This window comes from Coregonus lavaretus (assembly GCF_964263955.1).
Source record: "Coregonus lavaretus genome assembly, contig: HAP1_SCAFFOLD_7438, whole genome shotgun sequence".
NCBI classification, from domain to species: domain Eukaryota; kingdom Metazoa; phylum Chordata; class Actinopteri; order Salmoniformes; family Salmonidae; genus Coregonus; species Coregonus lavaretus.
The window spans coordinates 13291-26654 of NW_028162104.1; the positions used below are offsets into that span (position 1 = coordinate 13291).

General features: G+C 43.7%; 1 pseudogene across 1 annotated transcript; it reads right to left on the reverse strand.

Annotated features, from left to right (window-relative positions):
* Window positions 1-359: 359 nt before the first annotated feature.
* LOC311116528 (kremen protein 1-like) lies at window positions 360-12668 on the reverse strand (annotated as a pseudogene). Its single transcript has 7 exons — window positions 12515-12668; window positions 11504-11612; window positions 11210-11305; window positions 10921-11047; window positions 5622-5837; window positions 1852-1936; window positions 360-1446 (listed from the first exon to the last, which is right to left on the reverse strand). The product of its transcript is annotated as a kremen protein 1-like (transcript).
* Between the last annotated feature and the right edge of the window lie 696 nt (window positions 12669-13364).

A 13364-nucleotide genomic window follows, 5' to 3' on the forward strand; every position in this document is an offset into this window, starting at 1 on the left:
CCCCACCCACTCAGCCTTCCTCGTAGTTAGCCATCCACAAGCCTTTCTATCCCCACAAATATTATGGGTGATATTTTAGTCACTCAAAAGGCTATTTTACATGGGAATCAGAATGACTGTTCGGGACCTTTAAACAGCAGTTGTTAAATTACACCCCACCCTCCTCCCCTATCCTCTACCTTTCTACTCCCTCTGTTTCCCTCCTTCTTCCCTCTCCCCCCTCCATCCATCATGGGAGAGACTTCTGATATGGTTTCCTCCAGAGGCAGTGTGGGAGAGAGAGAGAGCGAGGGAGCGAGGAAGTGTTCTTTTTTTATCTTCATTTATCTCTCTGTGTGCATGTCTCTTTTTTTTTTGTTGATTTGGTTATTCATGCCGGGCATATGCAGCAACTGCACACACTTTCTTTCTTTGTGACTTACTCATGGTATCGATTCTCCTGGCTCCAGATAGAACAGGTGTATCACCTCAGGAGGAGAGGGACTCTCTTCTCTCTATATATCTCAAACACAGAGCTGCTGGCTGGCCTACATAACACAACACGGTCACAGGTGACTCAATGCTATCTGAGAGGAGAGGGGGTTCCCTTTCAGGCTGTCTGGCTGTTGTGGTTCAATAACTGCCGATTGTCCATAGTGGTATTAATTGTAGTTACACAACTGAGTTAGAGTTACATGTACTGTAATATGAAGGGGTTGGTGTCCTCGTCCCTTGATAATGATCAGGATTCAACCCCCTTTTTCTATGTGAGACACCAGTTACAGTCACTGATAGGGAATATGCATGGCTCCCTTTGTTGTTTGCAGAATATTAAACAAGGAGAGATGAGTAGTCTGCCATTTTGTGCCCCACTGGGACACAGTTACAATGGAAGGCCTGCATTCTGGAGGAGTCCTGTGGAAACTGGAATCTGCTTTGGCCCCAGCCAACCACTGTCTCTAAAGGAGGACTTCAATGATCTCTTAGACATCCATGGAGGGACAATGGAAGTAGAACCCCAAGAAGATGAGTGCCCTGCAGTAAAATGTCCACCTTGAGCTGTTTGTACATCTACTCTCCTCTCCTGCCTTGTACACAGCAGACACAGACAGCCCTGTCTGGACCATTTGGTAGTAGTCACTCAGTGAGTCAGTGAATCAGTCATTAGTTAGCATGTTAGCTTTGTAGCTCAGTGCCCCATAGAGTCTCATTGGTTTGGGGCGGCTAGCTCTGTGGCTTGCTCTGGTAGGGTAGGCCCCGGTACAGGGTTTAGTACTGATGGCGGTAGTATACCAGGCTGCAGTTCCCTAGTTGCCCACCAGAGGGCTGAGGTCTCCGTGGTGGTTCTTTAGCTTCTTCTTGAAGAGAGAGATGGTGGAGGGCTGGTAAAGGATGATCCAGGGCTCAGACCCAGCACTCTGGCCGCTGCAGCTCTCTGAACCACTGATGGTCGGGATGTTGGGAGATCTGGGAGAGAGGAGGGGGAGAGAGGGGGGAGAGGAGGAGAGAGGGAGAGGGAAAAGGTGATGGGAGGGAAGGAGGGTGAAGGAGAGAGAGAGAGAGCAAGAGAGAGAGAGAGAGAGAGAGAGAGAGAGAGAGAGAGAGAGAGAGAGAGAGAGAGAGAGAGAGAGAGAGAGAGAGAGAGAGAGAGAGAGAGAGAGAGAGAGAGAGAGAGAAATAAATAAATACATGTGGCACAGAGAATAGTAACATTAGGTTATAAATCCCACTAGCGTGTGGCTCTTACAGCCTTAAAAAGACATCACTTGGCATCAACTATACTTCTATTACACTCTGAGGCATTAGTACAATACAACTTTACAACTTTACAGCCCATAAGTTACAGTGAACAACAGGAAATGTAATCCTTACTTGACTGTGATATGCAGCAGTAGTTTGGTTACCATGACTATGACTGTCAGAGTCAGGAGAGCAGCCAGAGTGTAGATGGTCCACTCTGTCAACACAGAAACATAGAATTTGAGTTTGAGGAATACATACCAGTTAGGAAGAACCATATCAACCTCTAGAGAATCTGGAGGCATTTTATAGAACCTCAGATCAGAAAGATATACAAGGGGGCTATAAATCAAAAAACAGTCTGGCAGATCTAGACCATATGAGTTTGTACAGTCCTATAATGCTTGTACTGCCAGCACACATGTTATCCTAAAGACCTTTCTCAGAACATATTCCGACTGTAAAATATTAGCACACACGTTATTATATCAGCGTTATACAGTACCAGTCAAAAGTTTGAACACACCTACTCATTCAAGGGTTTTTCTTTATTTTTACTATTTTCTACATTATAGAATAATAGTGAAGACATCAAAACTATGAAATAACACATATGGAATCATGTAGTAACCAAAAAAGTGTTAAACAAATCAAAGTAAATGATATATTTGAGATTCTTCAAATAGCCACCCTTTGCCTTGATGACAGCTTTGCACAATCTTGGCATTCTCTCAACCAGCTTCATGAGGTAGTCACCTGTAATGCATTTCAATTAACAGGTGTGCCTTGTTAAAAGTTAATTTGTGGAATTTATTTCCTTCTTAATTCATTTGAGCCAATCAGTTGTGTTGTGACAAGGTTGGGGGGGGGTATACAGAAGATAGCCCTATTTGATAAAATACCAAGTCCATATTATGGCAAGAACAGCTCAAATAAGCAAAGAGAAACTACAGTCCATCATTACTTTAAGACATGAAGGTCAGTCAATACGGAATATTTCAAGAACTTTTAAAGTTTCTTGAAGTGCAGTCGCAAAGACCATCAAGCGCTTTGATGAAACTGGCTCTCATGAGGACCGCCACAGGAATGGAAGACCCAGAGTTACCTCTGCCGCAGAGGATAAGTTCATTAGAGTTACCAGCCTCAGAAATTGCAGCCCAAATAAATGCTTCACAGAGTTCAAGTAACAGAGGGGACTGTGTGAATCAGGCCTTCATGGTCGAATTGCTGCAATGAAAACACAATTAAAGGACACCAATAAGAAGAAGAGACTTGCTTGGGCCAAGAAACACGAGCAATGGACATTAGACCGATAGTAATTTGTCCTTTGGTCTGGAGTCCAAATTTGAGATTTTGGGTTCCAACCACTGTGTCTTTGTGAGACGCGGTGTGGGTGAACGGATGATCTCCACATGTATATTTCCCACCGTAAAGCACGGAGGAGGAGGAGTTATGGTGTGGGGGTGCTTTTCTGGTGACACTGTCTGTGATTTATTTAGAATTCAAGGCACACTTATCCAGCATGGCTACCACAGCATTCTGCAGCGATACGCCATCCCATCTGGTTTGTGCTTAGTGGGACTATCATTTGTTCTTCAACAGGACAATGACCCAACACACCTCCAGGCTGTGTAAGGGCTATTTTACCAAGAAGGAGAGTGATGGAGTGCTGCATCAGATGACCTGGCCTTCACAATCCCCCGACCTCAACCCAATTGAGATGGTTTGGGATGAGTCGGACCGTAGAGTGAAGGAAAAGTAGCCAACAAGTGCTCAGCATATGTGGGAACTGTTGGAAAAGCATTCCAGGTGAAGCTGGTTGAGAGAATGCTAAGAGTGTGCAAAGCTATCATCAAGGCAAAGGGTGGCTATTTGAAGATTCTCAAATATAAAATATACTTTGATTTGTTTTTTGTTTACTAAATGATTCCATATGTGTTATTTCATAGTTTTGATGTCTTCACTATTATTCTACAATGTAAAAAATAGTAAAAATAAAGAATAACCCTTGAATGTCAATATATGGCTCAGGTCACACACCTCCTTCATAACACGTTATGTACATGGTGAACAATAACATGTTAAATACATCCATGCATATGTCATGAAAACATAGTGACACCACGTACAGTGCCTTGCATTTTTCCTATTTTGTTGCATTACAACCTGTAATTTAAATTGATTTTTATTTGGATTTCATGTAATGGACATACACAAAATAGTCCAAATTGGTGAAGTTAAGTGAAAAAAATAACTTGTTTCAAAAAAAAAAAAACGGAAAAGTGGTGCGTGCATATGTATTCACCCCCTTTGCTATGAAGCCCCTAAATAAGATCTGGTGCAACCAATTACCTTTAGGAGTCACATAATTAGTTGAATAAAGTCCATGTCCATGTCACATGATCTCAGTATATATACACCTGTCCTGAAAGGCCCCAGAGTCTGTAACACCACTAAGCAAGGGGCACCACCAAGCAAGCGGCACCATGAAGACCAAGGAGCTCCCAAACAGGTCAGGGACAAAGTTGTGGAGAAGTACAGATCATGGTTGGGTTATAATTTTTTTTTTGGGAACATCCCACGGAGCACCATTAAATCCATTATTAAAAAATGGAAAGAATATGGCACCACAACAAACCTGCCAAGAGAGGGCCGCCCACCAAAACTCACGGACCAGGCAAGGAGGGCATTAATCAGAGAGGCAACAAAGAGACCAAAGATAACCCTGAAGGAGCTGCAAAGCTCCACAGCAGAGATTGGAGTATCTGTACATAGGACCACTTTAAGCCGTACACTCCACAGAGCTGGGCTTTACGGAAGAGTGGCCATAAAAAAGCCATTGCTTAAAGAAAAAAATAAGAAGACACGTTTGGTGTTCGCCAAAAGCCATGTGGGAGACTCCCCAAACATATGGAAGAAGGTACTCTGGTCAGATGAGACTAAAATTTAGCTTTTTGGCCATCAAGGAAAACGTTATGTCTGGCGCAAACCCAACACCTCTCATCAACCCGAGAACACCATCCCACAGTGAAGGATGGTGGTGGCAGGGACTGGGAAACTGGTCAGAATTGAAGGAATGATAGATGGTGCTAAATACAGGGAAATTCTTGACGGAAACCTGTTTCAGTCTTCCAGAGATTTGAGACTGGGACGGAGGTTCATCTTCCAGCAGGACAATGACCCTAAGCATACTGCTAAAGCAACACTCAAGTGGTTTAAGGAGAAACATTTAAATGTCTTGGAATGGCCTAGTCAAAGCCCAGACCTCAATCCAATTGAGAATCTGTGGTATGACTTAGAGATTGCTGTACACCAGTGGAACCCATCCAACTTGAATGAGCTGGAGCAGTTTTGCTTTGAAGAATGGGCAAAAATCCCAGTGGCTAGATGTGCCAAGCTTATAGAGACATACCCCAAGAGACTTGCAGCTGTAATTGCTGCAAAAGGTGGCTCTACAAAGTATTGACTTTGTGTTATAGTGAATAGTTATGCACGCTCAAGTTTTCTATTTTTTTGTCTTATTTCTTGTTTGTTTCACAATAAAAAATATTTTGCATCTTAAAAGTGGTAGGCATGTTGTGTAAATCAAATGATACAAACCCCCAAAAAATCAATTTTAATTCCAGGTTGTAAGGCAACAAAATAGGAAAAATACCAAGGGGGGAATACATTCACAAGCCACTGTAGCTATACCAGGGAACCCTATAGGAGAAAGCCTTCTGTTAATCTAAAAGACTACAGTAAGTATTACCAATGCACTTTGTTAATGTACAGCCCTATGACAGAAGCCTCTGTAGTAGAAATAGTACAAACCGCTATTAGAGAGATCCGAGAGGTAGAAAAGGTATGGTGAGAGAGAGAGACGGAGGGAAGGCTGGAGAGAGATGATGGTGTCTACATACTAGAGGTGTGTCCGTTGGTCCCGTTGGGTCCGACCCACTGACCTGGCATGTTGTGGTCCGATTTACCAGGACTGGATGTTATCACGTAGAGGATCTGTGAGGAGCGACCGTTAGTCTTCTCCGTTACTCCCCCAAGCTGAGGCTCCACCGTACTGGTGTCCTCTTCCTCCTCCTCCTCTTCCTCATCCATAGGTCTGGTGTCCAGGCTTCTCAGAGCTGAAACAACAACAAACATCAGAATGTTTCCATGTGTCTACCCGTGGCTGCTACTGTGTTTGTCTCCCAACCAGGAACACTTGGTTTTCTTCATGTCAAGACTTGGATGTCTAAATCAGGAAAATGTTGAGTCCTTGGCCTGACTGAATCTTTACCATGACTGGTGGACTGACTGAATCTTTACCATGACTGGTGGACTGACTGAATCTTTACCATGACTGGTGGTCTGACTGAATCTTTACCATGACTGGTGGTCTGACTGAATCTTTACCATGACTGGTGGACTGACTGAATCTTTACCATGACTGGTGGTCTGACTGAATCTTTACCATGACTGGTGGACTGACTGAATCTTTACCATGACTGGTGGTCTGACTGAATCTTTACCAGAAGTTAAAGTTTTCTTTATTTTTATCACACTACTTAAACAGAGTGATGTTTCCCACATTTGCTACAACAGAATGCCGCGTTGCCGCTGCTTCAAACCTCGGCTCGGCCGAACATTCTTCAGACGTAATCTGAGAGCGTTTATCCTCCTCAACAGAGGGGGAAATTACCATAGCACCACTCAGCACCCTATGGATGTAGTAACATACTGTTTGGAATTAACATTTATCCAGCTTAGCCTCAAGGGCAGTCTCTCTCTTTCTCTCTCTCTCTCTTGCTCTCTCTGTATATATCTCTCTCTCTGTAGCTCTCTCTCTCTGTATCTCTCTCTCTCTCTGTATCTCTCTCTCTCTGTATCTCTCTCTCTGTATCTCTCTCTATGTATCAATTCAATTCAATTTCTATTTAAGGGGCTCTATTGGCATGGGAAACATATGTTAACATTGCCAAAGCAAGTGATGTAGATAATAAACAAAAGTGAAATAAACAATACAAAATGAACAGTAAACATTACACTCACATAAGTTCCAAAAGAATAAAGATATGTAAAGTGTCATATTATGTCTATATACAGTGCTCCCATCTCTCTCTCTCTCTCTCTCTCTCTCTCTCTCTCTCTCTCTCTCTCTCTCTCTCTCTCTCTCTCTCTCTCTCTCTCTCTCTCTCTCTCTCTCTCTCTCTCTCTGCATGCTGGGAGTGTTTGGTGCATGCTTGGAATTGTATGAGCGAGTGTCTGGAGTTAGATCGACTGTGTTTTTTTTCTTGTTTCCTTTTCTTGGTGGTTTTCCTTTTTCTATGCATGATTAAGGTCATTATTTTTATGTTGGTAGAATTAGGTATATTGTATTTCTTGTTGGAATTGCCCTGGTTTTGGTGGGGATGGCGACCCACATGGGGATGCGGTCCCTGTCACTTCGGCATTGGCTTCAGGTGTGTTACTGAAACTACTGTCACTGTGGAGATGTTTCTGGTCGCTGTAGGAGAGAAGGTAGGCTATGAAAATGTTGCTTATGCGTCGCAGATTAATAAAGCCGTGGTGGTCTTTCATAAAGAAGAGCGTCTTGTCGATTGGATGGTTGAGCATGACGTACTTCTTAAAGGTATGTTTATTCAAGTTACGCCGCTTTTTTCTCCGTCAACAAGGGTAACGATTTCGAATGTACCGCCGTTTATTCTCTATGAGCTATTGGAGTGCGAGTTATTGCAGTTTGGGAAGTTTCAAATCAAATCAAATTGTATTTGTCCATGCGCCGAATACAACAGGTGTAGACCTTACTGTGAAATGCTTACAAGCCCTTAACCAGTTTAAGAAAGAGTTAAGAAAATATTTACTAAATAAACTAAAGTAAAACAACATTTTCTTTAAAGAAATAAAAAGTAACACAATAAAATAACAATAACGAGGCTATATACAGGGGGTACCGGTACCGAGTCAATGTGCGGGGGTACAGGTTAGTCGAGGTTATTTGTACATGTAGGTAGGGGTAAGTGACTATACATAGATAATAAACAGTGAGTAGCGGCAGTGTAAAACAAATGGGTCAATGTAAATAGTCCGGGTGGCCATTTGATTAATTGTTCAGCAGTCTTATGGCTTGGGGGTAGAAGCTGTTAAGGAGCCTTTTGGTCCTAGACTTGGCGCTCCGGTACCGCTTGCCGTGGGGTAGCAGAGAACAGTCCTATGACTTGGGTGACTGGAGTCTTTGACAATTTTTAGGGCCTTCCTCTGACACCGCCTGTATATAGGTCCTGGATGGCAGGAAGCTTGGCCCCAGTGATGTACTGGGCCGTACGCACTACTCTCTGTAGCGCCTTACGGTTAGATGCCGAGCAGTTGCCATACCAGGCGGTGATGCAACCGGTCAGGATGCTCTTGATTGTGCAGCTGTAGAACCTTTTGAGGATCTGGGGACCCATGCCAAATCTTTTCAGTCTTCTGAGGGGGAAAAGGTCTTGTCGTGTCCTCTTCACGACTGTCTTGGTGTGTTTGGACCATGATAGTTTGTTGATAGTGTGGACACCAAGGAACTTGAAACTCTCGACCCGCTCCACTACAGCCCCGTCAATGTTAATGGGGGCGTGTTCGGCCCTCCTTTTCCTGTAGTCCACGATCAGCTCCTTTGTCTTGCTCACATTGAGGGAGAGGTTGTTATCCTAGCACCACACTGCCAGGTCTCTGACCTCCTCCCTATAGGTTGTCTCATCGTTGTCGGTGATCAGGCCTACCACTGTTGTCTCTTCAGCAAACGTAATGATGGTGTTGGAGTCATGTTTGGCCACGCAGTCGTGGGTGAACAGGGAGTACAGGAGCAGACTAAGCACGCATGTCTCATAATATTTACATTCATTCCCAACATGTCTGCTGTCTGAAACAAGTAAAGTCAGGATTGAGACACAAGCAGGAGGGGATTGGCTGCCAGTGTGGGGGTCAGACTCTGACCTTACAATATTGTTTTTAGCAGAACAAAATAAGAGAAGGATAGGAAGTATAGTTTTAGTGTGTGAGCGTGTATATGTGTATATGTGTGTGTGCGTGTGTGTGTGTATGTGCATGTCTCTGCAGGTGGTTCGGTGGGTGGTTGTGTGTGGGTGGTTGTGTGTGTGCATGTGTGTGCAGGTGGTTCGGTGGGTGGTTGTGTGTGTGTGTGCGTGCGTGTGTGTTTGTGTGTGTGTGTGCATGTCTGTGTGTGCAGGTAGTTCGGTGGGTGGTTGTGTGTGTGCGTGGGTGTGTGTCTGTGTGTGCAGGTGGTTCGGTGGGTGGTTGTGTGTGTGTGTGTGCGTGTGTGTTTGTGTGTGCATGTGTACGTGTGTATGACTTCCAGCCCTGTAGGCTCTTTGCTTTAATGTCAACCATATCAACTAACTCAGAGAGAGTAGTGCTGAGTGCTGATGCCTTAAAGGACCTGAAACAATAGTGGATGTTTACAACAGTTTGGTCTATACAGAGAATTGCTATTTATCCGTAAATACTTTGATTCTATTATGATGAGTGTGTAATAAAAAATTGGGTTCAGATTGAGAGGTGATGTGTACAACAATAGAGAATTGTCACGCCCTGGCTCTGGGGACGCTTGTATGTTGAGCCAGGGTGTGAGTTTTCTTTGTTTGTTCTAGTTTTGTATTTCTATGTTGGCCAGGGTGGCTCCCAATCGGAGACGGCTGTAGCTCGTTGTCTCTGATTGGGAGCCATACTTAGGTAGCCGTTTGGCATTGTTTTATGTGGGATCTTGTTCCAGTATAGGTTTGTGTTAGAACCGAGGACGTCACGTTATCGTTTTTGTTCGTGTGTTCATTCTAATAAAAAGAAGTACGTTCGCAAATAACGCTGCGCATTGGTCCACTGTTTCCAACGATCGTGACAAGAATAAAGATAATTATGTTGTATTGATTTTCACGGATGACAAACAAAAACATTACAAATGAATGGACAATAACAACATGTCTAGATAAAACCAATGCTTGATATGCAACGACACGCACCCTGTGACTAGAAAAACAAAACATTTAAATATGCAACACCAATATCACCTGCAGCTGTGAGGCATTGGCTAGCAAATGAGAAGAGAAAAGGTTCCTACCAGCATCTCCCCTGCCTGTCTCCCTCCCTCTACCTCTCACTGTGTGTGTGTGTGTGTGTGTGTGTGTGTGTGTGTGTGTGTGTGTGTGTGTGTGTGTGTGTGTGTGTATGTGTGGTGTACACGTGTGTGTGTGTGTGTGTGTGTGTGTGTGTGTGGTGTGAATGTGTGTGTGTGTGTGTGGTGTGTGTGTGTGTTTGTGTGGTGTGTGGTGTGTGATGTGTGTGTGTGTGTGTGTGTGTGTGTGTGTGTGTGTGTGTGTGTGTGTGTGTGTGTGTGTGTGTGTGTGTGTGTGTGTGTGTGTGTGTGTGTATGGTTGTGTGTCTTCAGTAGAGCACAACATTAGTCTAGATGATTTAACAGCGGGCGGGTGGGTGGGTCGACGGACGGGCGGACGGACGGACGGACAGGTGGCGTGGTTGCTATGCAAAACCCTGCCATTGACCTAGGATACCAGGATGTGAGCCTGCACCTGTTCATGCAAATTATGGCTCCCAGAGATAAATGAGAAATGTGTGTCTTCATGTGGTTCAGTCGGTGTGCTGCTGGGATTGAAATCATTCAGAGAGAGAGAGATGTCTGGAAATGATTATCTCCTCTGCTATCTTAGCTACTATAACAACTTGCTTTGTTTTTGTACAACTGTTACAATTGTTTTGTGACAATTGTTTTGACAACCTCAAAACAACCTCTGTGTGGGTGATATCATGTTGATGACCAGATTTGAGAACAATACTTTAAACCTACTCCTGAACTGACAGGGAGTTTGAATAGAACTTCACCCTGGTGATTTTACTAGTAAAAGTCGACCGCAGAGTCCCTTCCTACAGTGTGTATGTGTGTGTGTGTGTGTGTGTCTGTGTGTGTTTGTCTGTGTGTGTGTGTCTGTGTGTGTTTGTCTGTGTGTGTCTGTGTGTGTGGGTGTGTTTGTGTGTCTATGTGTGTCTGTGTGTGTGGGTGTGCGTGTGCGTGTGTGTGTGTGTGTGTGTGTGTGCGTGTGTCTGTGTGTGTGTGTGTGTGTGTGTGTGTGTGGGTGGGTGTGTGTGTGTGTGTGTGTGTGTGTGTGTGTGTGTGTGTGTGTGTGTGTGTGTGTGTGTGTGTGTGTGTGTGTGTAAACCCACCTTGATACGTGACAGCAAAGCCCTGTGCCTGGTTGGTTCGGTCTGAGTAGAAGTAGAGGACAACGAAGTCTCCAGTGACGTTGACCAGCTCCCGGGGAGGGGAGCGGCCGTCAAACCTCGCCACCACCTGATCAATCAATCAATCAAACGTTATTTTTTTAACGTATAGCACGTGTCATACAAGGTAGCAATACAACGTACTTCACAGCACAAATACATAAATGCAATGACTAATAGAGATAAATAAAACCTATAGGAGATAATAGAATGGAAGGTTTTACCAGCTGACCTGGTTGGTGTAGCCATTCAGTAGCTCCACCATATCCGTCTGGTCCGAGATGTCAAAGAAGGTGAAGTTGAACAGGATCACGGAGGCCCCAGGGACCTGATAACAAATCATATATATTATTAATGCAGCTTTATATCGTTATATAGCTTTTCTGAAACCCGAGGGACGATTTACAATTGGCAAGAAACTGAAAAACAGACGCAGCATTCAAAACAAAACAGCAAACTAAATGACTGGGATATTGGGCTAGGAGAGAGGCCAATGACAGTAGGAGAGTCAACAACCAAGATGTACCTGGACAGTCCAGTAGCAGACCCTCCCGGCCCCGTACTTATCAGGGAAGTCAGGGAGTAGACCACCCCAGAGGGGGCAGAGTAGTTACCCCCACATGCCCCCACTCGAGCTGGAGGAGTTAATCAGAGGAAAATAATTTACTTAATAACGGTTTAATTAGTGACATTTGCATTGTGCAAGCTTTATAAGTCTCTCAGATAAGTGTGTTTATGTTGTTATAGTCTATAACTGTTATGTACTCTGTTGTGTATTTTATGTTTTGTGTGGACCCCAGGAAGAGTAGCTGCTGCATGTGCAACAGCTAATGGGGATCCTATTCGACTAAACTAAACCCTCTCATACAACTAACCCTATTGACTCATATGGTGTCCGAGTTATTATAGAAACCTTTCCATATAGAAACCACATACAACAGACTCTCTCAATGACACAGAGTGGAATGAAGAGTTTTCAACACATAGTGGAAAGATGAGGATCGAACAAGGCACATTTGATCATTGTTGTAATTATGTTCAGCTGTGAAATCAGTCTCTCATTATCTAACAGTTGTCTGCCATAAACCTGATGCTTGTGTAGCCTATTAAACAGAAATGTAGCATGTATTGTTTAGCCAAAATCAGCAAACCGTTTTATGACAACAAAGGGAGAGATGGAACATTCTCTTCACATGACTCTTCTAATAAGTACGTTTTGAGAGTGGTGATGTGATCCTTCCATATTGGGTTATTCACTTCTTTCCAACGCTGGTTCTGAGAGAATCCATTCAATGGTTTGTGGAGTATTGACATTTGTCAGTTTACTGGAGTGTCATCTTTTGAAAATACTGTTATTTTCTCCATGCACCTGCAAATACTCCACTTTGTACACATTAGGTGAAGCACCATATAACTATATTAAGCACCATAGAAGCACCGGTGGGAAGTTGTAGTTGGTTTAGATCATGTGTAGGGACCAGACCAGAGCAAACTGTCAAACATGTACATAGACCGAAGCAAATCATGTCCTACTCACTGTCGAAGATGATGACCCATCCATCTCCCCCACAAGGCTGGGTGTGGTCACCGAAACACACATGGTTGCATTCCATGCTGGGCGCCTCGCCATGGCGATGCAGGTCCAGGTCGTTGCCACAGAAACAGGCATAACCCGACTCCATTCCAGCAAGCTTTGGAACAGAGAGAGACATGCAAATCAATCAACAGATTAGAATTTAAAATCAAACTTGATTTGTTTAGCACTTGTGTAACTCTTTACAAGAGGGTCAGGCCTTCCCTTGACAAAGTGTAGTGCTGCACTGAGAAATAAATAAAGCAACAACAACAAAAAACTTGAGGAACCAGATTTTAGAGGGGAGCCTCAACCTCCATAGTCCAATCCTTATGGAATGATACTAGTGCCAACAGAAATGTCATGTGAATCCAATCACTCCATAAAGTCTGGATAGCAGATAAGCCGGAGCAAGACAGAGATGTCACATGATCACAGATACAGTACCATCTAATGTTAATAGGTTTTCAGAATGATTCCATAAAACTCCCCCCAAAAAGATTAGTTTTTTTCTGTACAGAAATGAAGTGATTTTGAAGTGTCTATAACCATCAGGCGTTGGATGATAATAATGTGGTGCTGTTTAGTTCAGTGCTTCGGGACAAACAGAAACAGTCACCGACTTTGGATGTGTCCCAAAAGGCACCCACCCTATTTCCTACGTAGTTCACTACTTTTGACCAGGGCCCTATAGGTCAAAAGTAGTGCACTACATAGGGAATAGGGTGTTATCTGGGATGCAGATTGACTCTTTGAGTACCATCTAAACATCAAAGACCTATCTCTGTGGAGGGCTAAATAAACCAGCCTGAAA